The 23,383-nt window shown below is 40.3% G+C and overlaps 1 protein-coding gene across 10 annotated transcripts in view; it reads left to right on the forward strand.

Annotated features, from left to right (window-relative positions):
- Positions 1-23,383, forward strand: part of RAD51B (RAD51 paralog B) — a 560,435-nt gene that overhangs the window by 230,191 nt on the left and 306,861 nt on the right. The window contains exon 9 of one of the 10 annotated variants that reach the window (XR_009760688.1): positions 22,509-22,614. The exons of the other annotated variants lie outside the window; for them this stretch is intronic. The gene's annotated coding sequence lies outside the window, so the exon portion shown is untranslated. The remainder of the gene's footprint in view (positions 1-22,508; positions 22,615-23,383) is intronic. 10 annotated transcript variants of the gene reach the window in all.

Below are 23,383 nucleotides of genomic sequence, written 5' to 3' on the forward strand. Positions count from 1 at the left end.
AGATGCCTCTGGATGTTCATCACCAGAGGATGAAGGAGATGACTATTATCATGTTGTCTCCACCTACCCAGCAACTAAAATTCAGAGGTATGTCACCTCAAAAGCCTTTTTTAGCTACAATGGCTCATAACTATTGACAGACTTGTCCTCCACACAGTGCTTCATATACTGTAATCTAATGCAATAATACTTGGAAGTAAGCTTTACTGAGTTCAATGCTCCCAGGTAAATGTGTGCAGGATGGGAGCCTTGACTCATCCAAGGGATTGGGAGTCTGGGACCCTTCAGATGTTGTTAAACTACAGCTCCTGCCACTGGCCATGCTGACTGATGATGATGGGAGTTTGAGTCCAGTATTATCTGGAGGGCCACAAATTTCCCACCTTTGGCATTTCCAATTCCATCTCAGTACAACTTAGTCTTCTGTCCTCTGATTTCTTTTTAAATAAAGGTAACTAGGTAACTAAACCATGCTGATTTCAGTGTAATCCAAAAAGCTCTGCCTTTAGTTAACTTGCATTTTTCTAAATGCTGACATAAAGACAAATATTGTTTGGACAATTTTATGGGCTTAGCAACGAATGATTGATTTCTGCTTACAGCTAAGACTTTTAAAAATTGATTTCATGTTGTCATAAGGTCCCAGACAGAGAACCCTAAACATGGGAGGCACAGATATTCAAGGTAGTATTGGGTTCTCCCTGAAATGTTTCCAACAGAAGATTATTCATCTGTTTCAGTCTGAAACCTGTTTTTCCCTCTAAGTGGCCAGCTATAGCTTGCAAATTTGAGGTGGGCTATGCCTTTGAAAAAAGCTGTCTGAAGACTCTTCAGAATGTTTTTCAATGTTGTGTCCACTGACAGAAGTCTGCTGTTTTGACAGCCGCTTGCAACCACTGTGTGAATCTAAAGGTGGGGATGCTAGTTTTCTCTGTGTCCTACTCTGGTACACCTGGAATCTTAACCAAAAGATGAGGTAGTCCACCAGTCTTCCTACCCACCAGCTATGTTTCAGTAAACAACTGTAGAGAAACAAGAACATTTGGATGAGTCCTACTCTGTAAAACCAAAACTTTTGCAGATCACTATGTAGGAGGCAGATTATTACAGCATTTGCTTACCCATGTTATTAGTTCCTTGGATTATTTTGGTTTCTTGACTTGAGTAAAATCTAAATGAATGACCTTGAGGCTCGACCATTTGGTGTCTGCTATGATAAAGATACTTTCCTTCTAGGAAATGTATTTATTTTTATCCATTATTAAATTTATATCCTGCCCTTTCTCCCAGGAACCCAGGGCAATAAACAAAAACACTAAAATCACTCTAAAACAGTGGTTCTTAACCTGGGGTGCACACACCCCTAGGGGTACGAGACACTTTTTCTAGGGGTGTGAGGCCCAACCAAAGATTTTGGAAAACTGTCATTTATCTTAGCTAAGTTAGGCTAAAACACACATTAAAATAAAATAAAAATAAAAAATGAACTGTATTTTTTCAGGGGGTGCGACAGCATATTTTGGAAATCCAAAGGGTGCTGGCAGTGGAAAAGGTTAAGAACCACTGCTCTAAAACAGCTTAACAACAAAAGACTTTAAAATATATTAAAACAAATCATCTTAAAAACATTTTAAAAAAACAGCTTTAAAAACATCTTAGCAATTCTGACACAGACTAGGATAAGGTCTCTACTTAAAAGGCTTGTTGAAAGAGGAAGGTCTTCAGTAGGTGACGAAAAGATAACAGAGATGGTGCCTGAATATTTAAGGGGAGGGAATTCCAAAGTGTCGGTGCCTAAGAACTAAAGGTCTACTTCCTATGTTGTGCTGAATGGACCTCCTGATAAGATGGTATCTGCAGGGGGGCCTCACATGCAGAGTGCAGTGATGTGAGGCCCCCCTGCAGATACCATCATATCAGGAGGTCCATTCAGCACAACATAGGTATATAAAGGGGAATCAGGTATCCTGGTCCCAAGCTGCATAGGGCTTTGTGCACCAAAACTAGAACCTTGAACTTGCCATGGTAGCTAATGGGCAGCCAGTGTAGTTCTTTCAGCAGTGGGGTGACATGTTGGCGATACCCTGTCCCAGTGAGCAGTCATGCCACCACATTTTGGCACCAGTTGCAATTTCCAGACTATCCTCAAGGGCAGTCTCACATAGAGCGCATTACAGTAATCCAGCCTGGAGGTTACCATTGCATGGACAACAATGGTCAGGCTATCCCAATCTAGAAACAGCCACAACTGTCTTACTAGCCGAAGCTGGTAAAAGGCACTCCTAGCCACTGAGGCCTCTAGTGACAAGCATGGTACCAGGAGCACCCCCAGGCGACAAACCTGCTCTTTCAGAGGGAGTACAATCCCATCCAAAGCAGGCAATTGACTAATTATCTGAACTTGGGAACTACCTGCCTACAGCTCCTCTTGTCTTGCTAGTATTCAGACTCAGCTTATTGGCCCTCATCCAGCCCTCCCCCAAGTCCAGGCAGCGGTCCAGGACTTGCATGGCCTCTCCCGATTCAGATGTTATGGAGAAATAGAGCTGACTATCATCAGCATACTGCTGACACCTCACCCAAAATCTCCTGATGACTGCTCCCAAGGGCTTCATATAGATGTTAAACAGCATCTAGACAAGATTATATCCTGTGGCACCCCACAGCACAACTGTCAGGGGACCGAAAGATAATCACCCAATGCTGTTCTCTGAAAATTACCCTGGAGATAGGATCGGAACCACTGTAAAACAGTTCCTCCGATACCCATCCCATCAAGTCAGCTCAAAAGGATACCATGGTCAATGGTACCAAAAGCTGCTGAGACATCAAGTAACAGGGTCACACGCCCCCCATTCTTCTCCCGATAAAGGTCATCCTTCAGGGCGACCAAGGCCAATTCAGTCCCATAACCAGGTCTGAACTCAGATTGGAATGGGTCAAGATAATCTGTTTCATCCAACAATACTTGCGATTGCTGTACCACAACCCTCTCAAATAACCTTCCCTAAAAAGGGGGTATTTGGGACTGAGCAGTAGTTGTCATAAACCAATGGATCCAGGATGGGCTTTTTAGGAGCGATCAAATCACTGCCTCTTTCAGGGAGGCTGGGACTTCTCCCGCAAAAATGCGTGGACTTCACCCTTGATCTACCTGGTCATACCCCCTCAGCAAGCTTTGATAAGCCAAGAAGTGCAAGGTTCAGGAGGATATGTTGCTGGCTGCATTGTCACAAGCATCTTGTCCACGTCATCAGGCTGCATCAACTGAAACTGATCCCAAGAAGTAGCAGCAGACGTTGCACTGCACATCTTACTGGGGACTACAGTAGATGTGGATGGGACATCAAGATTGTTATGGAGGCGAGCAACTTTACCCCCAAAATGCCTTGCAAACAATTCACAGTGGGCTTCTGAAGGGTTCAAATATCCATTTCCTGGAGTTGATGTTAACAGAACCCTGACAATACAGACAAGCTCAACTGTATGGCTACTTGTGGATGCGATTGTGGCAGAGAAGTGGGCCTTCTTCGCCACCCTCACTACATACAACACAGTAAGCATGGTTATGATGTTTTACTTGTGCCCTGTCAGTCTCATAGCACATCTTTCGCCACGTGCACTGTAGCTGTCATTGCTTTTGTTTTTCAGCACAGTTTTTACTACTGAACCAGCAATGAACTGTTTCTGAGAAAAAGGCAATTTTCCCCCCAGGTAGCAATAATAGTGTGATTTGGGATGCTGTCTTGGAATGTGTTGGTGCAAGTATAATGGGACATCTCTTGGAACAGTGCCTATAACATCACTGAGGACAAGCATCCCCCTTTAGGCTACACCATGATATGATACTAATGCCAGCTCTGATATTCAATTATCAAAATCTCTGCCAGTTTAAGTTACTGATGTAAGCCACAAACGGGAATGGGCAAGCTCACAGAACAATACAGTAAGGCCCAGATGTTTCATATAAGGCAATTCAGGACCAGTACAATGCAGGGAATTTTTGCTGGGCCTAGGCATATCATCCTCACCATCTGGACATGGGGCTGAAAGAGCAAGTAAAAGTGGGTGCATGGAGATGCAAGTTTCACAACTTGCAAGAGTGTATCTGTTTTAAGGCATCAGCGTTAGCTTCGATTTTCTCAGCTTTGTGGAGCTTGAACCAACATGAGTTGCCCTTAACTCAGGTCTTAAACCAGCAGATTTTTTGATAATGGAATTTCCATGTTTTTTCACAAGGAAGTTAATTCAAATACTGATGATGGACTGCCTTTATGACAACCCTATGAATAGGATTTTCATGGTAAGTTGTTTTCAGAGGGGGTTTACCATTGTCTTCCTCTGAGGCTGAGAGACTGTGACTGGCCCAAGGTCACCCAGTGAGCTTCATGGCTGTGTGGGGATTCGAACGCTTGTCTCCCAGGTCGTAGTCCAACACCTTAACCACTGTGCATGTGGTTTCAGTTTGCGAGTGTAGTTGTGGTATGGTTGCTGTGATGCATATCAGTATGTGTGACTGTGGAGAGTGGAAGGATTTCATCAGTTCTCAGGTTTCCAGATGTGTTTACAAGCCCCAAAAGGTTTGCAACTGGTGACCTAACCACTGCACCAAGTTGTCATATTCTATAACTGAAGGAATGGGCATTACAAATAGTATCTATTAGGTGGCTCCCTTAGCAAACACTGGAGTCCTAGCAGAATTTTTGCTTCAAAATTTAAAGTATGCATGCAGTAATTTTCATCAAAATTGGAAAGAAATTTGTGATATGTTGTATAAAAATGGGAAAGGGGTCAATATGTCAATTTTCAGCACTTTTTAACTGACTTTACCTGTGGCAATTTTTATTGCATCAGTTTGTAGACCTCATCATGTAGAGCATGTATGACAAGTTCCAATTTATTAACTCAACAAGGTGCCATTTTTATAATCAATATAATTCCGAGGTTTATAATGGCAAAAATGTGTTTTGTTTTGCTATTCACTGGATATATTGAGTAATACTAACAATTACCATTAGAGGTGGGAGCTAAGGCTGCCTACTAGTGCCTAGAATTTATACCAGGCTCTGTCCTGTATGTCTAAAATGCAGCTGGACTATGTTTTGAGCAGATTCTCTGGATCAACTGTGTAGTTAGTTAAGTTACCACCTTAACTTTTCAGATTTCTGAAAACTTTTGGAAAATAAAGTTATTTGGGCTACTAGTACAGTATATTTGGTGATTTACTTTATATGTGATGGAACAAATCTTGTTAAACCAGAAAAGTAAAGATTGCTTTAGAGAACTTTTTCAGAGCTTTAGAAATAGTTTAATGACACTTCCGGGAAGGGTGACTTAGCCTGTGCCTGCTTTTGAGACGGGCTCCTGCCTCAAAAGAAGCTTATTCAGATATATCAGTCAGTTTTTTCTTTTTTTTTTGACTGATTAAACTTCTCCCGGGTAGGGAGAAACGAAGAGATTAACCTCAAAGCCTATTTTTGTTGGGACGACCAGATCTCATTAATTTATGGGACGAGGTCCAGCCGACGAAGGTGGGACGGATTTTCAACAGCAAGCTCTATCTGTTAAAGCGAACGTTCATCTTATCTTCTAAGAGAGAACGCACTAACAGGCAAGCACCCTTCTTTCTATATTTTTCTTTTACTTGACTTAAATTGTTGCTGTTTAAAAGAGATTTGCCAGATTGATCGGTTTTTGACATCTCACTGGGGAGCCATAACTTCTCTCTGCTACGCACTAATTAATAGCTTATCTCTGTTTTTGTTGCAAAAAGCTGTCCTGGATTTGCATTCTAAAGATATACACAGAAGAGGGATTTCTATTCCAGATTTTTATTTTGAAGAATATTATACTGTCTGAGACTACTCTCTTTTTGGTCTATTTTATTTTGACGAATCTGTTTCTTGACGACTGCCATTAATTGTTTCGATCCTGGGAACTGCATTTTGTTTACTTAACTATGGAGAGATAAGGCTGTCTGCTCTGTTTATATTGTGATGTCACCAAGTTTGGAGTATTAACCCAATTGTTGCTGAAATAAGAAGTGGTCTTCCTATATTTTTCTTTTAAAATGGCAATTAAGAAAGTGGCTGAGAAGCTGGAAATAACTATGTTTCAGAAAATAATGGATGAGATTGAGATAACGAAACAAAATCTGCGACAGGGTTGTAAGGAGCTGAAAGTTGAATTGAGTAAAATGAAGCAGGAGATTAAAGATATAGGGGTCCCTGTGAGAGAGGTGACCCTGGAAGGGGTCCCTGTGAGAGAGGAGACCCCGGAGATTGGAACAAACGTGGAACAGGAAAAAGATTTGGAGTCTATGGACTTTAGAAACAAAATCTATTGTTTGGAGACACAGGAGATTAAAGACATAGGGGTCCTTGTGAGAGAGGAGACCCTGGAGACTGGAACAGGGGTCCCTGTGAGAGAGGAGACCCTGGAGACTGGAACAGGGGTCCCTGTGAGAGAGGAGATCCCGGAGATTGGAACAAACGTGGAACAGGAACAAGATTTGGAGTCTATGGACTTTAGAAATAAAATCTATTGTTTGGAACTCAATGTTATCTCTGAAGAAATTAATGAAGATTCTAGAGATAAAGTTATTAATGGCATGGATAATCTTCTGGACTGGAATGATGTGATGGAGCCCAATATAGAGAAAATCTATGGAATTAACTGCAGCCATGTGACAATGGAAAAACTTTCAAGAGATGACCCAGTGTATTTTGAAAAAAAGAACAGAGATATGATTTTACAGCTGTATTTCAGCAACCTATTCAGAATGGATGGCAAGAAAATATTTGGGATAGAGGTAATTCCCATTAGACTCTTACTATATGACTATGGCTTTGACAGCAAGATTATTATGGAATACTGATAATGGAAGATTGGATACTGAAATTACTGGACTTAACAAGACTACTGAAGATGGAAGATGGAAAATGGAACTAATAGGGATAATAGAACAATGGCTACTGAAATTACTGAACCTAACAGATTCTGATGTGATGGATTAATTGAAATGTTTATTTTGACTATGGTTATGACAATAAGATTATCATAATTAGTAATGAGATGGATTAATCGATATGCTTATCTGGAAAAAAAAAATTGATAGATATATTTCTTAAAGAATTGAAACCTCTCTTTGACTTTTTGTGGAAAGAATAAAGTAATGTTTATGAGATTTGATGATTAAGTAAGATAACTACTGGAGGAAAGTGATTTTATAATATGACTTAAGAGACAGGATTGTTATATATTATAGACTTATAACTGATTTGATCTTTGACAAATGGGAAGTCAATATTTTACTCTTTATTTTTTATTTTTGTTTTTTTTTTCTTTTTTTCTTTTTGTTTAACTATTTTTGATTTTGTTTTTTGTCTTTGAATGTTTTATGATTTTGTCTTGTATGTTTTATGAAAATCTGAATAAAAATTATTGAAAAAAAAAAAAGAAATAGTTTAATGAAAACCTGCAAAATTAAGTCCCACTTTATTCAATAGGGCTTATTTCCGAATAAGTGTTTAGGATTGCACCTTGAAGCATACACACATGTTGCTTTTTACAGTTGCTACTAGTTTCTGACAACTGATTGGTTTCCATTGTTAAAAAGACTTATTTTGTGTATACCTCCAAATTAATTCTAAATGCAGAAGACCAAATAAGTTTGCATTCTGTTAGCACAGATTAACCCAACAACAGATATCACTGTCACTATCTCGTTTTTCACATAATGGGAACTATTTGTAAAACCTTGACATTCTGAAACTGAGTTTATGGTTCTGGGTAAAAATCTCTTGCTGATGCACAGTATTTTAAACCTCAGGAAAGAGAACATAAAATGGAAACATTGATTCAAGCAACTACTTTACCTACACCAAAGGCTTAAACGTGCTCAGTGGGATTTTTGATGTTGTTTTTCTTTGCAGACCCCTGAGCACCTCCACACATTTTATATCACAAAGTACTCTTGAAAGGCCTTTCAGTTTCAAAAGCATTCTGCCATGTAGCATTGAGAAGCTGCTTTCAAGAAACACAAGCTCAGAACCCTCTTGACTATGCTGAGCTATTTGCATAGTGCTTTGGATCTTAGCCTGCATCCTCTCTCTCTCTCTCTGTGTGTGTGTGTGTATGTGTGTGAGTGAGTGAGTGAGTGAGAGAGAGAGAGAGAGAGGGAGAGAGAGAGAGAGGCTCATTCTCCTTGTTTGTTATACTTATGATGATGTTCAGTAGCACAATAGAGTCTTTGTAATGTACTTAACCATTTATACACTGTGAATTTGTGACTACCCATGGCATCCCAATCTCAATCTCAAATCACTTCTACAATAGTTGCAATCTGCTAATGAATTTCTAACATAATTTCAAGGTGCATATGATGAAGTAAAACATGAAAGTGCTATCAATCTGTTCACTCCTGCCCTCTCTGATGATATAAGAAGTTCAAGTTTTGCGCTGCTGGAGAAGAAGATACTGGAGTCATTTTGTGGTAGGAGGAAGGGATACAAGTGACTCCCTTCTTGGGATGAAGCACTCTTTGGAACCTTAAAGACTAACTAACTCAGTGTTGCATGAGCTTTTTGTGGGCAAGAGTCCAAAGTCTTTCAAATCAGGTTGCATATCTCTGGGAGACCTTCCCAGCTCTGCTGCTTTGATATTCCTCCTGCCAATTGCATCTCCTGGGATCTTGCTGATTCTGAATGGAGAGTCCAAGAATTGCCCAACAGTGGCTCTCGTGTTCATCTCTTTGTAACTGGCATCTCATTTGGATTTAGTTTCCTGTCATCTGTCAAAACTATCTAGGGCAGCTTAGGTTCTTTTCACAAAAACCTGCCTCTGCAAAAGAACAGCTCACAGTGGAGTAGTCATTTCAGCTTCCCTTAGGCTGGGTGCCAGTTTATAGAATAATGGATCATTCTTCCTCTTGAGTTGCTTCTCTCTTTGCTCATCTTTATCATTTTTCTTATGCAGATAAGGGAAAGTGGCTATATTTTTCATGGTGCTCACTGAGCACCTGTGATTATTTATGGTGCGGGAGTGATTTCCATTGTTCCAGCAGCCATCAGTCATGAAATGTTCATCATTTTACTTTGTGTGGCAGTTCCAAAGTATCATTCACAGTCAACATTTTTTAGAAAAAAATGCTGTGAGTTTGCTGGTATGATCTCGTTGTTGTAGGATGCTTTTATCCTGCTGTCATTTAATCCAGCTGAGGGCTGCAAGTTTCAATTGTCAGAACAATCAACTAAAGCTTTAAATTGTAGGGGCCAGTTTAATCGGTGAGGGAAAATTTTGATTTATTGAGTGACTGTTAAGGGCACATTTGCTTATTTCTTGAGTAAGCATCTGATTCCAAGTTGATACTTTAATGGAGAATGAAAAGATAAGAATAGTCTTCCTCAATCACTTTTTTTTTTTTTTAAATCATTCATAGAAGTGCTTGTTCTTTAAATTGTTCATAGGGACATTTTTAGTCAAGGACCATAGGAAAAAGATTAAATTTCTTTCCCTCAGTTCCACTGAACAACAACTCATGCTGCCCTGGAAGGCAAGTTCCTATATAAGCTATCCTTCCAGGCCTAATTGTTGCCATGGGGGCAATTTTCATTGGGACCTTGGTGGTAGAAAAAATGGTTAATACACACACACACACACACACACACAGCCCCATGTGCCACTGTCCCTATAGTGGTGGGTGATCAACAATAAATAAGCTATAACTCAAGTGATGTGTTTATTGTCACACCTGGCCCTCACAAATTAATATATAAGAGCTATCTCATATTTCTCTCTCGGGCTTCGATAAACAAATTACCTTCCAAGTTGCTAAGTTCATTTATGCAGCCCAGCAGAAACGAATTGTTTATTCTCATATTTAATTTGTGCTTTTAACATGTATTCCAATGCTATCTTTTCTTTTATGTATGGGTCTAAGACTGTAAATAAAGACTGTTACTGTTACTGTATCTCATATCTCCTTAGAAAGGCACATACGTTGAAGTTTTGTTACAATGCAAAGGCACATGAAATTCTCTTAATATGCATGTTTCAGTTTGTTTGATTATTTGGCTGAAAGGCAGATAATTATTGAACTAATATGTTTGTAATCACTGGAGAATTGTTATTTAGCTAGATATGTTAAGTTTGGTGTGGTGTGATAGAATGTCCTTGGTAGCTAACAATAATGAAGATGTAGCTTTTGGGAACCATTTGTAGATATTCTCTTGAAGTGATCCAAATAACATTAGTATATCTGCTATATTAACATAGAAAGCAATCTCAAAATGGCTCTTGTGTAAATCTAGTCTATTATAAGACTCAGATATGAAACTGCTTTTGGTGATAGCCACACTATTTTTGTGTTTTATTGGCAGAGTTAACTCCTATAAGTTTTTTTTAAAATGAACAAGCACCTCAACAACAACAAAAACAGATAAGTTAATGGCAAGTGTGTGTTCAATTAATGGCATTGATTTGCCCCTTGCATTGTTTGACTAATACTGGCATGGTATTAGCACATTACACTAAAGCATAATTTGTTTAGCTAAAGTGTGCCTTACTTGAATGTCTGAGCTTAGCGCAGCAGATTAACCATGGTTTGTTTTCTGGCAGAATACCAAAATGTGAAGCTATGGCGTACTATTGTTTTATGAACTGTAATTAGTTATAACTATGGCTTGGTATTATGTCAGAACCAAACAGCCTTGCTTAACCATGGTTTGTTTGGCCATCCCATCCCATACAGTCACCAAGCTAGAGACATGAGGCAAGAACAGCTGGAAAACAAATCTTGGAGAAATACGATGTGACTTGTTTACTCATCTGTGAGACAACTCATGGTTTGTCAAACAAAATGTGGCAAAAATAAACCATGAATTAGTGTGAAGGGAATAATTCACTGTGTTACTCCAAAGTAGCCAGCACCTGAAAAATAGGAAAGAACTGAGCTGTATGATTTATATTCTGAATATTAAAAATTATGTCTTTGTGGGATTTGACTCTCTATTTGGACCATTAAATAGGGTTTCAGCAAAGCAACTTTCAAAGTTGTCTAGACTTTTGCTGAATCATTACCTTAAATGACTTCATACTACTAAGGCTAGCAAAAATGCTAGCATAGCTTCTCTATAGATGTGACTGCATTACTGGATCCTCCAGATCTAATATGGGAGAAAATGGAAGGAAAGGCTATAGCATAGATTGTAGAGTAGTGCAGAACAGGCAACTCTGGTGTCAGGCATCTTCCTGACATGATATGGAAATGAGTACTCCAGTAGAAAGTCAGGATATAAATCAAGTAATAGTCATGCATGCCAGTCAGTTCATCTGGGGTTTTGCCCGTTGATAAATATGTGATGGAAAACTTGTCAGTGATAGTGTAGAACTCAAAAGTATGTTCCTTATTAGTACATTTAAATGTAAATCTGAGAGTAATTCCCTGTGTTATGCACCATACATGATTTGTTTTGTACACACCGGGGTTATACCAATGTTTCCTTCAGAAAGCATGTATGAACTATAGACCAGTGTATTTAAACATCTGTGTAAACATGTCTGGGAACCCTGATGGAACTAGTGTTGCCAAGCATATGTACATGGGTCTTTAAAGACATGCAAATGGCTTAATTTGCATTAGTACAGATACAGCCTGAGGAGTTGTTGGATTAAAACACAAGTTTGAGGATTTACATCAAAGATAAAATTAATCTTAGCCACTGCCGCCTCCTTCAATGTGATCAGTGGCATGTATCATATAATGTCATCTTTTGGGGTGTCTGGTTTTCCATAGTAGTCCTAAGATGTAAAATGGGACTGGCTGAGTTGGGAGTGGGAGGTACTGCATTGCAGTGGTTCCGCTCCTACTTGGCAGGTCGCCTCCAGAAGGTGGTGCTTGGGGAACATTGCTCGGCACCCTGGACTCTCCAGTATGGGGTTCCGCAGGGGTCAATTCTGTCCCCCATGCTGTTCAACATCTACATGCAACCGTTGGGTGCGGTCATCCGGAGCTTTGGAGTGCGTTGCCATCAGTATGCTGATGAGACGCAGCTCTATTTCTCCTTTTCATCTTCTTCAGGTGAGGCTGTCAAGGTGCTGAACCGGTGCCTGGCTGCGACAGTGGACTGGATGGGGGCTAATAAACTGAGGCTCAATGCAGACAAGACTCAGATGCTGCTAGTGGGTGGTTCCTCTGACCGGATGGTGGATGTCCAACCCGTCCTGGATGTGGTTGCATTCCCCCTGAAGGAGCAGGTTTGTAGCTTGGGGGTTCTCCTAGAATCATCTCTGTCACTTGAGGCTCAGGTAGCCTCAGTGGCACGGAGTGCCTTCTACCAACTTTGGTTGGTGGCCCAACTACATCCCTATCTGGACAGGGATAACCTGGCTTCAGTTGTCCATGCTCTGGTAACCTCTAAATTAGATTACTGCAATGCACTCTATGTGGGGCTGCCTTTGAAGATGGTTCGGAAATTGCAGCTTGTGCAAAATGTAGCGGCCAGATTGGTAACAGGGACCAAATGGTCCGAACATATAAAACCGATTCTGGCCCACTTGCACTGGCTGCCTGTATGTTTCCGAGCTCAATCCAAGGTGCTGATTTTGACCTATAAAGCCTTACATGGCTTGGGACCACAATACCTGATGGAACACCTCTCCCGATACGAACCCACCCGTACACTACTTTCAAGATCAAAGGCCCTCCTCCGGGTGCCTACTCTGAGGGAAGCTCGGAGGATGGCAACAAGGGAGAGGGCCTTCTCAGTGGTGGCCCCCAAATTATGGAATGATCTTATTGATGAGGTGCGCCTGGCGTCAACAGTGTTATCTTTTTGGCACCAGGTCAAGACTTTTCTCTTCTCCCAAGCATTTTAGCATGTGTTTTATATTGTTTTAAATTTTTTAATTGTGTTTTAAATTGTTTTTTAAAGATGTATTTTTAAATTGTATATGTTTTTAGTTACTGTAAACTGCCCAAAGAGCTTCGGCTATGGGGCGGTATACAAGTATAATAAATAAATAAATAAATGCGGATGCTGGGCCTTTGAGTTAGGTGCAAATTCATATTTCCTTCACCATGTCAAGAATCTGAATGTGCAGTGCCTGTGCTACAATTAGATAGCAATTTGTGCTTAATTCCAAAGCACAATTGCGGGGTGTGGACAGAACAAAATGAGTCTGAGGTTGTTGGAGAATGACCTGTTAGATTGGCCACTTCTGTAGCTCAGCCTTTTCATGTAGGGGGGAAATATGAAATAGAGCCCTGGCTAGAATGCATCTTCCTTGTATTCTTCAGACTTACAAGTACATGCTGTGAATTAGAAAGAAATCAGTCACTTTGAAATTTTATCTTGCACTCAGGTTTTGGCATATCCATATCCTAACCCGACTGCAGCTTTTAGAGTCCACCGCATGTTTACACTGGAATTTCCCCATACGCATATAGAGTTTATACTCTTATGAAATCACGTCTCAGGGGAAGGATAATTTAAAGACATTTCCGTTTGTTATGTCTGAGCTGAACTAGACTATTAGGGCTTGTTAATGCTGGATAAACTCAAGCCCTAGAACTGCCTTCCACTGTGGATTATAGAATCTGTTGCAGATTGCATTCTGACGTGACCAGTATGATATTACTCAGAAGGCTCCGCAACTTAGATAGTATGGATTCTCTCATCCCTTCTTTGAAACTGAAGGTTGTTGGATGAAATGATGTAGTGCTGAATTTTCCACTGCCTCATGAATGTGAACTAAGAGGTGCTTCACACATTATCTTTTTCCTGTAAGTGTGTGCATGGGAGGGAAGTATACATTGTAATGTGTGATTACAGACATGCATTGGGAAGTGACAGTTGGAAGCAGGTTCCAAACACCCAGAGAGACAATAAGATAGGCATGTGTAATCATTGCATGTGATTATGCACACATCTTTTAACACTCATTTATATCCCTGTAGAAGCAGCCATAAAATGCCTGTGTATCACTTGAAATATGCACGTTATTTTATTTTATTCTATCTGTTTAGGATGGAAACACCATGTACCCAGCCCTGTAGCCAATCTTTCTTGTCTAGGTGGGGCATTTGGGGAGAGGAGCATAATGCCAGTGGTCATTATGTTACTGGTGGAGAGGATGTGAGGGTCAGGCTGGAGGAAGGGAAAGGCAGTGACATTCCCTGTCACTCCTCCTCCAACCAGAGTGTGTGTTAACTTACACGAATGAAGTTTAATCTGTTGAATTGTCTTATTCTCTTTTGAGAGATCCCCAGGAATACCAGACTCAAAAGCCTGACTTTGCCTATAGCTACAGTCCACTTTCACCTGTGGTCTTCACAGGGAATTTTGTAGTTCGTTGGACTGGGGGTCCTCGAGGGAATTGAAGACACAAGCTTGCAGCAAAAAGGCAGGCCTTTATTGGATGACAAGCGTACGCTTGGTCAGTCTCCCTCTGATTGAGGGGAGAACTGCCACATGGCACTGGTTGCCTGGGGTTTTTATACATTTCAGGACAAAATGTTTAGCATCTACCAGTCAAGAGGTTACACATCAGTATGACTTAGGCATTACAGTATTACATAGGCATTGCATAGTTATTGCGTAGACTACATTATGTTCTAGTCAATTTGGCAATGTTCAGAACTTCCCATCCCAGAACATTTTTGCTGTGAGCTAAGTACTAAATCTAATGAGGTAAGCAATTTAGGTAAGCCTTTTAAGTACTGCAATTTTTCCTACGTTTTGGAGAGTACAGAGATGTTCAGAGATGTTCAGTGTCTATTCATGTTATCATTGTTTAGAGTTCTAGCTGTTCCATACAAACCAACACAGTCAGGGAAGACATCTCCAAGAAGAAAAGGGTTCTGGCTGGATACTAAACTTATTAAATGTTAAACTAAACGATTAAAGTGTTATAAACCTTTATAGCTTTATAAAAGAATATAATTTGCTTATTGTTTGAAAAAAAGAATTTCCCCAACAGTCTCTTCCTGTGTTCTGATTCTTCATAACTACTTTGGTAAAGACAGTGAGCTCCTGAGCTCGGCTTTGATGCTGCATTAGGTATCTCAGTTTTAGATTCCACCTGAAAAACTAACTTGCCCATGCTACAAGTTTAGGGAAGGGCAGAGAGAAAGTACAGTAAATACTATAGGGTGTGTTTGTTAACTCCTCCTTGAGAGTCCCTCCTTGTAGTCTTGTTCCTGGACTTAAGATTTTCTTTCCTGTTGGATCATCAAGGGAAACCTTTTTAACTGGCTGCTGTATAAATGATGAACTCAGCAATTGGAAGCTAATTGTGGAAAGCAATTGAATTTTTTTTTGTACTGGTTGCTGGGTTTATTTTTCTGTCCAGAAACCCTGAAAAGGCTTCATGCTGAGCTGCACATATTGGGAAAATCAGTAATTAGGCCTGAGTTACAGCCCAGGTGTCCAGCCAGTCAGCTGTCTAACTGTAGTGTACACAACAATATTTCTATTCCTCTAGGGCTGTTTTAATCCTTTGCCATCAAGTAATCAAGAAAAAGAAGAAGAAAATAGCCACTATGTGAGTATAGTGAGAGCATTAAAAGAATAAAGGATGGCCATTTTTTCAGATCACTTTAAGTTATCTCTTTGTTTGTTTTACCCTTTAGCAATAAACACCCAATCCTGCTGTACTCATTATAATACTTACAGAATAAACAAACTCTTACTACTTACTGCAGGCAAACAAATATGCTTCTTTATTACTAGCTGGGTAGACAGCACAACTGAAAATGAAAATGAAAAGCAGAGCAAAGGAAAGTCCAAGGGGTGGAGTCTAACTCTAACTCATAATACAAAGTTCTAATATTTAACTCATGAAGGGTCATGTTACTATGCAGACTGCTTTTTTCAAGATCACTTAAGTAATTATGGGGTGATTGTGATCATGAAAAATCCACCCTCAATCAGGGAAAGTCTTAAGTGAGCAGATTTTTGTGGACTCTTCCAGATGAGGCTTTTGTTGTGCACTTGCCCTGCCTTATTCACTGGTTTTTTCAGAGGGTCCTATCCTTAAATTGCTGCTGTTCTTAAAACAAGATATCATTCTTTAAATGGAGGTTGTCATTGTCTGCCTTTTTAATTTGTGTCATTACAATTTTCCCCAAAAATCCTAGGTGGGGGGCAAAGCTCTGCTCGGGGGGGCATCCTCATTTTCTGCCCCCCCCGGGCTACAGGCCTGCATGTACCATTGTTAAATGACGTGCTTTAGAACACAGATGGAATTGAAACATTACACAAAAATAGCTGTGCTACTGAAAAATAAAAAGACACTCAAATCACATTTTGGTCACTTTAATATAATTTTTTCAGATGCACCCCTGCAGTTCTGGAATTTCTTGCACATTCTGCTACATTTTCCAGAACCTGTCTGTAATCTTGAGTTCAATTTAGATGACTATTGGGAGCAGATTTATAATAGCCCATTGATCAAATGACAAATGTTTTCTTTCCTGCTCCAGATATCACTGAAGCAATAAACATGTCTCACATTGTTTTTCCAAAGTCTGGGTTATTCTTCAGTATTAATATGGAATAGAGAAGCATTAATTTGCCGTTTCATACACACAGCTATAAACCAGGCAGAGTCCATAGTCCTACTCATATATTTTTCAACTTCAGCAGAGAGATTTGAGTAAGGTAGGAATGCAGGATCAATCAGGCTTAAGTTCTTTCTTTTAAAATCAATTTGTGCTGACCTCAGCAACAGAGCTCATATTATGTACCAAATTGCTGTTACAGTAAGCTGCATCAAATACCTTCCTTAGTCACTGTAGCAGGCTGTCACTCTGTTGAACTTGGATAATTCGCTGAGGGATATATTAGGTTTAAATAAAATCAAATGACTTTGCCTTTTCTGTTTTCATTTCTTTTCTTTCTGCTGCAGCTTGAGTATAAATACTGTTTTATTGCTTTTTATTCCAACTTTCATAAAACAGTGTAACAAATTACTGTCCTGACTCCACATTTTCTAATTCAGTCAGTAAATCCTAACTTTAATAACATGCTGTTTTAAAAAATGGACAGGAGATATATGTTGGCAAATATGTCTTGCAGAGAATTTAAATTTTTCCTTCATAATCTTTCATTGTGATAGTGCTAAAACTAAGTCAAATTAACCCTTTGTCTGAGCTTTGCCAGAAGATACAGGATAGGAGATTGCAGGTAAGATACTCAGAGCTAAACATCCCATGCCCTTTCATGCAGTCAGCTGATGATTTTGTTGTGGAAGACAACTGAAGGATGAAATAGTACTCAGTTGAGATGTAACACCAAATGATGATTTGGTGTTATATAAATGAGCCTTGGGCAAACATCCTTCTTCCTTCCATTTTCTCCTAGCCCTTCAACTCTTATTCCCTCCTTCACTCCCTGCTTTGCAGCAAAAGAGTTTAAATGAAGTACTGCAAAATAATTCTACACCAAATATGTTTTGCGTCATGGATGAAGGTTCCCAGTGCTCTCCAAAGCTATTTGCATCAGAAGAAAAGCTCCCATTAGTGCCAATGGAAGCTTTTCTTCCAATACAAATGGAAACTTCAGGGCTCATCAGAATGGCAGCAGAGGAAAGGGTTAAATTCCCTGCCTGCCATTGGTCCCATCATGATTCCTTTCCACCACCACCCAACCCCTGCAGCATGCTATTGAATTTTAAAGATAATCATGTTAAATGCAATATCACAATGTGTAGTTTTGGCTTCTAAGTACAATGAGGTGAGGAAATTGTTATCTAAACTTTCCCCTGTTACTAGTAGATGGAGAACACTGAGCCTCCCGAATCATCCACTCACACTTAGGCTGCAGACAGACAGTAGCTTTTAAAGGTGATATTATTAGAGGGATTGTTTCATTGCTTTTTCCTATTTGTTGTCTCAGGTCAAACAGGTTCTGTTAATTTCTGAAGCATTACAAAACCCACTGGTGGATGGCATGTGCCGGGACATGTATAGGGGCAGTATGAGCCTCTTGATTCTTTTAGACATCTTGGTTTCTCTTGTAGCCCCAAAACTATTGCTTCTTTGTCATCATCACCGCCATAGAGTGGGCTCAAAAATGAGCGGTTGCTGCTTTTGTTCAGTCAGGTTCATGTTGCTTGCATTCAGGTCGGCCACTCTGCTTCATCACTCTGGTAAATCAAGGGACCAAATGGGCTCTGTTCAGTGAGACAGGATACTTGAGAGTGATTGTGTCAACTATTATCTCTTCATAATATAGAAGGATAAGGATTTTGACAGAAAACACTGGCCATGCTTGAATTCTCTCAGGAACCCTGCACATCCCATCAGCCTATGGGGTTGGATCATGCAGATAGGTCCACTACCCTTGCCACAGAGCAGAGGTGAGCAACTGGATCTTCCAAGTGGTCAGATGCTGACGTCTCCCATTGGTCTATATTTTGACAGATGTCAAATCACCTGACATAATGTCAGTCACCTGACATCACCATGACATCAGGTGAAGCATTTTCCTTTGCTGAGGGCAAGAGCACAGGGAATTGCAGGTATTGCCAATCAGCAACCCCCACTTCCTTTGCCCATATGGATTGCAATCAAGTCATGTGGGCAAAAGCACAGGAGTTTGCAGGCACCGCTGATCAGCTGTAAACCTTGCTTTCTGCCCCACGCTTGGCATCATATATGACATCAGGTGTAGGGCAGGTGGGTGTGGCTTAGAGAAAATGGTCTCAAGGGCCAAATGAGTATTGCTGCTGGGCCTAAATAGCCTGTGGGCCAGAAGTTCCCCTTCTATGTTTCTAAGAACTTAGAGGTTAATGATTTGCACAGTTGTATAGACTGTTCTTTTGAAGACAGCTATAATATTGCTCTTAGTGTTACAGAAGCAAGTTCTTCCTCCAAAGCCACGTCCCCCCACAATGTGTTCTTGATTAAATTATTGAACTAGCCCAGTTCAGCTTAGCAGCCTGATAATAGATTTTAGCATTAGATGCCGCTAGTCCATTTGTAAAGCTTTCTTGCCTTGCCAAATGAGAGCACACTCTTCCGCTTCTTTAGCGACTGTTCTGTGACAAAAAAGAAATAGTACAAAAAAGCTAAAGAAAAGAAGCAGCAATTTAGCCCCAACTACATCTTGACTGTTGATCTTCTTGACCATGACCATTTCAAGTTGAACAAGTAGGGGCTCATGATTTAGTGTGATAAGATCTGCACTGATCCTTATCCTCAAAAATTTAACAGGTTGGTTTTTTCACTTTAACCCAATCTTGGAGGTTATTTCCTATTCCCTGGCCCTTTCCCATTTTTATCCCAAGTAATTCTTTGGCTGCTCTAGGCTCCTACTTGGAAGAACAGCAGGATATAAACCTAATAAATAGATAAATAATTCCGACTTGCCTAATTCAGTTTATATCCAGATATCTAGAAACCTCATAGATTATAATTACTGAGGCTATAATGGTTTTTAAAGGAACTTGTTCAAACACAACATGACATCTGCATAAATCAATAGTTTATCTCCTCACTCACCAATAATGTTTATATATCAGAATCTGCCACTTTGCAATAGTCAGAGATTCTGTCACAAATGCTAAGAGGAGACACGCTTCTATGTGTCAACCTGAGTATTTCTGAAAGACATACATTGAACATAGTTCTGGCTGTTGGCATTTCATAAAACAGTTGTGCCCAACTTCAAAACTGTGTCCTCAAACCCAATTTTCCATGACTCTAAATAGATAGGGGACAGTATATATGTGTGTGTGCATGCACACCCATGTGTACACATTTCTCTCTGTGTGTGTGGGGGGGTACTAAGCTATGTAGTAGATAAATATTAAGACCCATCTGCACTATATATTCAAAGCAGTAACATGCCACTTTAAACAGCAATCCCCTGAATAATCCTGGGAACTATAATTGAGGGAATAGCACAGTGGGGAGGAGAGCCTGGCTGGGAGTACAGAGTCTGTGAGTTCAAATACCTGCTCATGTCTCCTGCATATCAAGGGCCAGCTAAATATCACCCCCACAGTGAGTGAGTCGGGTTACGTGCCCTGCCACCTGTGCAGCCATGGGCAAGCTGCATAGTTCCAAGGAGCCCAGTTGACCCCCAGCTGGCAGTTGTGGACAAGGAAGAGGTTGGCTTGTGCAGCTGTGGGAAGCTGAGCAGGCCCTAGTCAGCTGGGGAGGACTAGCCTCAGAGGGAGGCAATGGTAAACCCCCTCTGAATACCGCTTACCAGGAAAACCCTATTCATAGGGTCGCCATAAGTCGAGATCGACTTGAAGGCAGTCCATTTCATTTTCCATTCTCCTCACAGAGCTACAATCCTCATAGTTGTTTAACTGTCAATCCCTCTTCCCAGGGAACTCTGGGTATTGTTGCTTTGTGAGGGGAACAGGGGCATCCTAACAACTGTCAGCACTAGGGATGCCAGGTCAGAATCATCCCAAACCCTGAGATTTCAGGAGCGGGGCTTAGTGATATCACAGGGACAGACCCAAGTGATGCCATTAAGCATGATACATTCAGCATCAACCACAGTTGCTTGGAGCATACAATTAAAAAAAAATCATCTGATTGGAAATCAAGATAGAAATCTTAACTAAAAGATGGAGCCTGGGTAGGGAACATATAATCTAGCCTACTTGCTTCTGGCAAGAAGGGTTTAAGTGCCCTCAGGCCAGGCTAGTCACCACAAGGCCTTTATAGAAAGAAGTGAGCCTAGTGTTGTGGAGATGTTAGATGGGAGCACTCAGGAGTAAAGATGGATGCCCCTGAAGGCTGAAATTCTAAACACACTGACTAAGGAATAGTAAGAATAGTAATTATAGAAATAGAAGAGGACAACAAAAAGGGAAGAACAAGAGCCCTATTCCAAAAGATTAGAGAAATTAAAGGGAAGTTTAAACCACAGGTAGGGATGTTGAATAATCAACAGGGGAACACACTGACTGATCAAGATGAAATAAAAGGAAGATGGAAGCAATACACTGAAGAACTCTATAAAAGAGATGCCAGGATGACAGATTCATTCACGGAGGAACCTTATGATGCAGAACCAGAAATTTTAGAATGTGAGGTGAAAGCTGCTCTTAAAATACTTGGAAGAAACATATCACCAGGAACAGATGGCATACCAATAGAGTTGCTACAAGCTACTGAGACTGAATCTGTCCAAATTTTGACAAACGTTTGTCAAGAAATATGGAAAACTAATTGATTGTGTAGATCATGAAAAACTATGGAATGCCTTAAAAGAATTGGGGGTGCCACAGCATCTGATTGCCCTGATATACAATCTATACTCTGAACAAGAGGCTACTGTAAGGATGGAATATGGAGAAACCGATTGGTTCCCCATCGGAAAGGGTGTGAGACAGGGGTGTATTTTATCACCCTACTTGTTTAATCTATCCACTGAACATATCATACAGAAAGCGGGATTGGACCAAGATGAAGGCGGTGTGAAAATTGGAGGGAGAAATATCAATAATTTATGATATGCAGATGATACCATACTCTTAGCAGAAACCAGTAATGATTTGAAATGAATGCTGATGAAAGTTAGAGGAAAGCACAAAAGCAGGACTACAGCTGAACATCAAGAGAGCTTTGGCTATGGGGCAGTATATAAATGTAATAAATAAATAAATAAATAAAATAAGAAGACTAAAGTAATGACAACAGAAGATTTATGTAATTTTAAAGTTGACAATGAGGACATTGAACTTGTTAAGGACTATCAATACCTTGGCACAGTCATTAACCAAAATGGAGACAATAGTCAAGAAATCAGAAGAAGGCTAGGACTGGGGAAGGGAGCTATGAGATAACTAGAAAAGCTCCTCAAATGCAAAGATGTATCACTGAACACTAAAGACAGGATCATTCAGACCATGGTATTCCCGATCTCAATGTATGGATGTGAAAGTTGGACAATGAAGAAAGCGGATATGAGAAAAATCCACTCATTTGAAATGTGGTATTGGAGGAGAGCTTTATGCATACCATGGACTACAAAAAAGACAAATAATTGAGTGTTAGAACAAATTAAACCAGATCTATCACTAGAAGGTAAAATGATGAAACTGAGGTTATCATACTTTGGACACATAATGAGAAGGCAGGATTCACTAGAAAAGACAATAATGCTGGGAAAAACAGAAGGGAGTAGGAAAAGAGGAAGGCCAAACAAGAGATGGATTGATTCCATAAAGGAAGCCACAGAGCTGAACTTACAAGATCTGAACAGGGTGGTTCACGACAGATGCTATTGAAGGTCACTGATTCATAGGGTCACCATAAGTTGTAATTGACTTGAAGGCACCTAACAACAACAAAGGAACGAAATCCCAATGAATTCAATAGGACTTACTTCTGAGTAGATATAGTTTGGATTTTGCTGTTTGTAAAGCTTGATTAGGGATTCTCTGCAAAGATATCCATATCCAAGCAAGGTTAGCAACCCCTTCATGGAATGCCCTGCCCCTACATTTTAACATGGCTGCTCTAAACTTTTTTTTTACAGATTTGACCCTTCGCTTCAGAAAGAGGTCTGAGAAATGAGTAAGAGTAAGAAGATTTTCTACCCTGTGGGCTCCTATAAATTTACTTTGGCAGCCAAGCCAATTCCGGTGAGTAATAACAGACAGAGAGAAAACACTCTTGTTTGGGGCTACCTTCACAGGCAGCAGCTTATGAATTCTCTTTTACTACTATTGGGCAAGAAACAAACTCTTGGAATTTCTCTCTATTGAGATGCGTATCAAAGTTGCATAGCGCTGCGGAACGGAGAGTATTGAGCAAGCTGTGTGTGTGTGTATTTGAATTTTTGCTAAGATTCTACCTTCCCTGCAAATTAGTCTAACAGAGACTTTAAGCTTTAAAATAAGAAAAAACTACTTTATTCTGAAAGTACATGCTTGATAGGAAAGAGTTCTATATCTAGGTTAACTGGCTATGCTGGAGCAGCGAGCACTGGTCCCAGTACTCGCCCTCATCCTGGTTGAGAGGAGAGACAAAGAGAAGATGTCTGCTCCCCTCTTGAGAGAAAGAGAACACAGACTTGGGAAGGCGGGAAGGAACTGGGATTCAACATTCCTTTGCTTATCAGTCTAGCAGGAAGGGAAGAGACGGCAGGATCAAAGGGATAGGTATAGCCTCAACCAGCAAGAGGTCTAGCTCTCTAGCTACCCTTATTAACCCCCATGCAGCTTCAACCCACCAAATTGGAGTTGAACCTCATACATTCCAACACAAACCTTCATGCAACCAACAAGGTGCATCTGGGTGCATGGAACCACTGCTGTTGCTTCTTTGGCTGTAAGGGAGTGAGGTTAAAGGTAAATGAAATGCAAATAGAAAAAGATAGTGATGATTTCCTAAATGCAATACCATACCAAC

The sequence above is a fragment of the Rhineura floridana genome, chromosome 2 (genome assembly GCF_030035675.1).
Source record: "Rhineura floridana isolate rRhiFlo1 chromosome 2, rRhiFlo1.hap2, whole genome shotgun sequence".
Taxonomy (NCBI): Eukaryota; Metazoa; Chordata; class Lepidosauria; order Squamata; family Rhineuridae; genus Rhineura; species Rhineura floridana.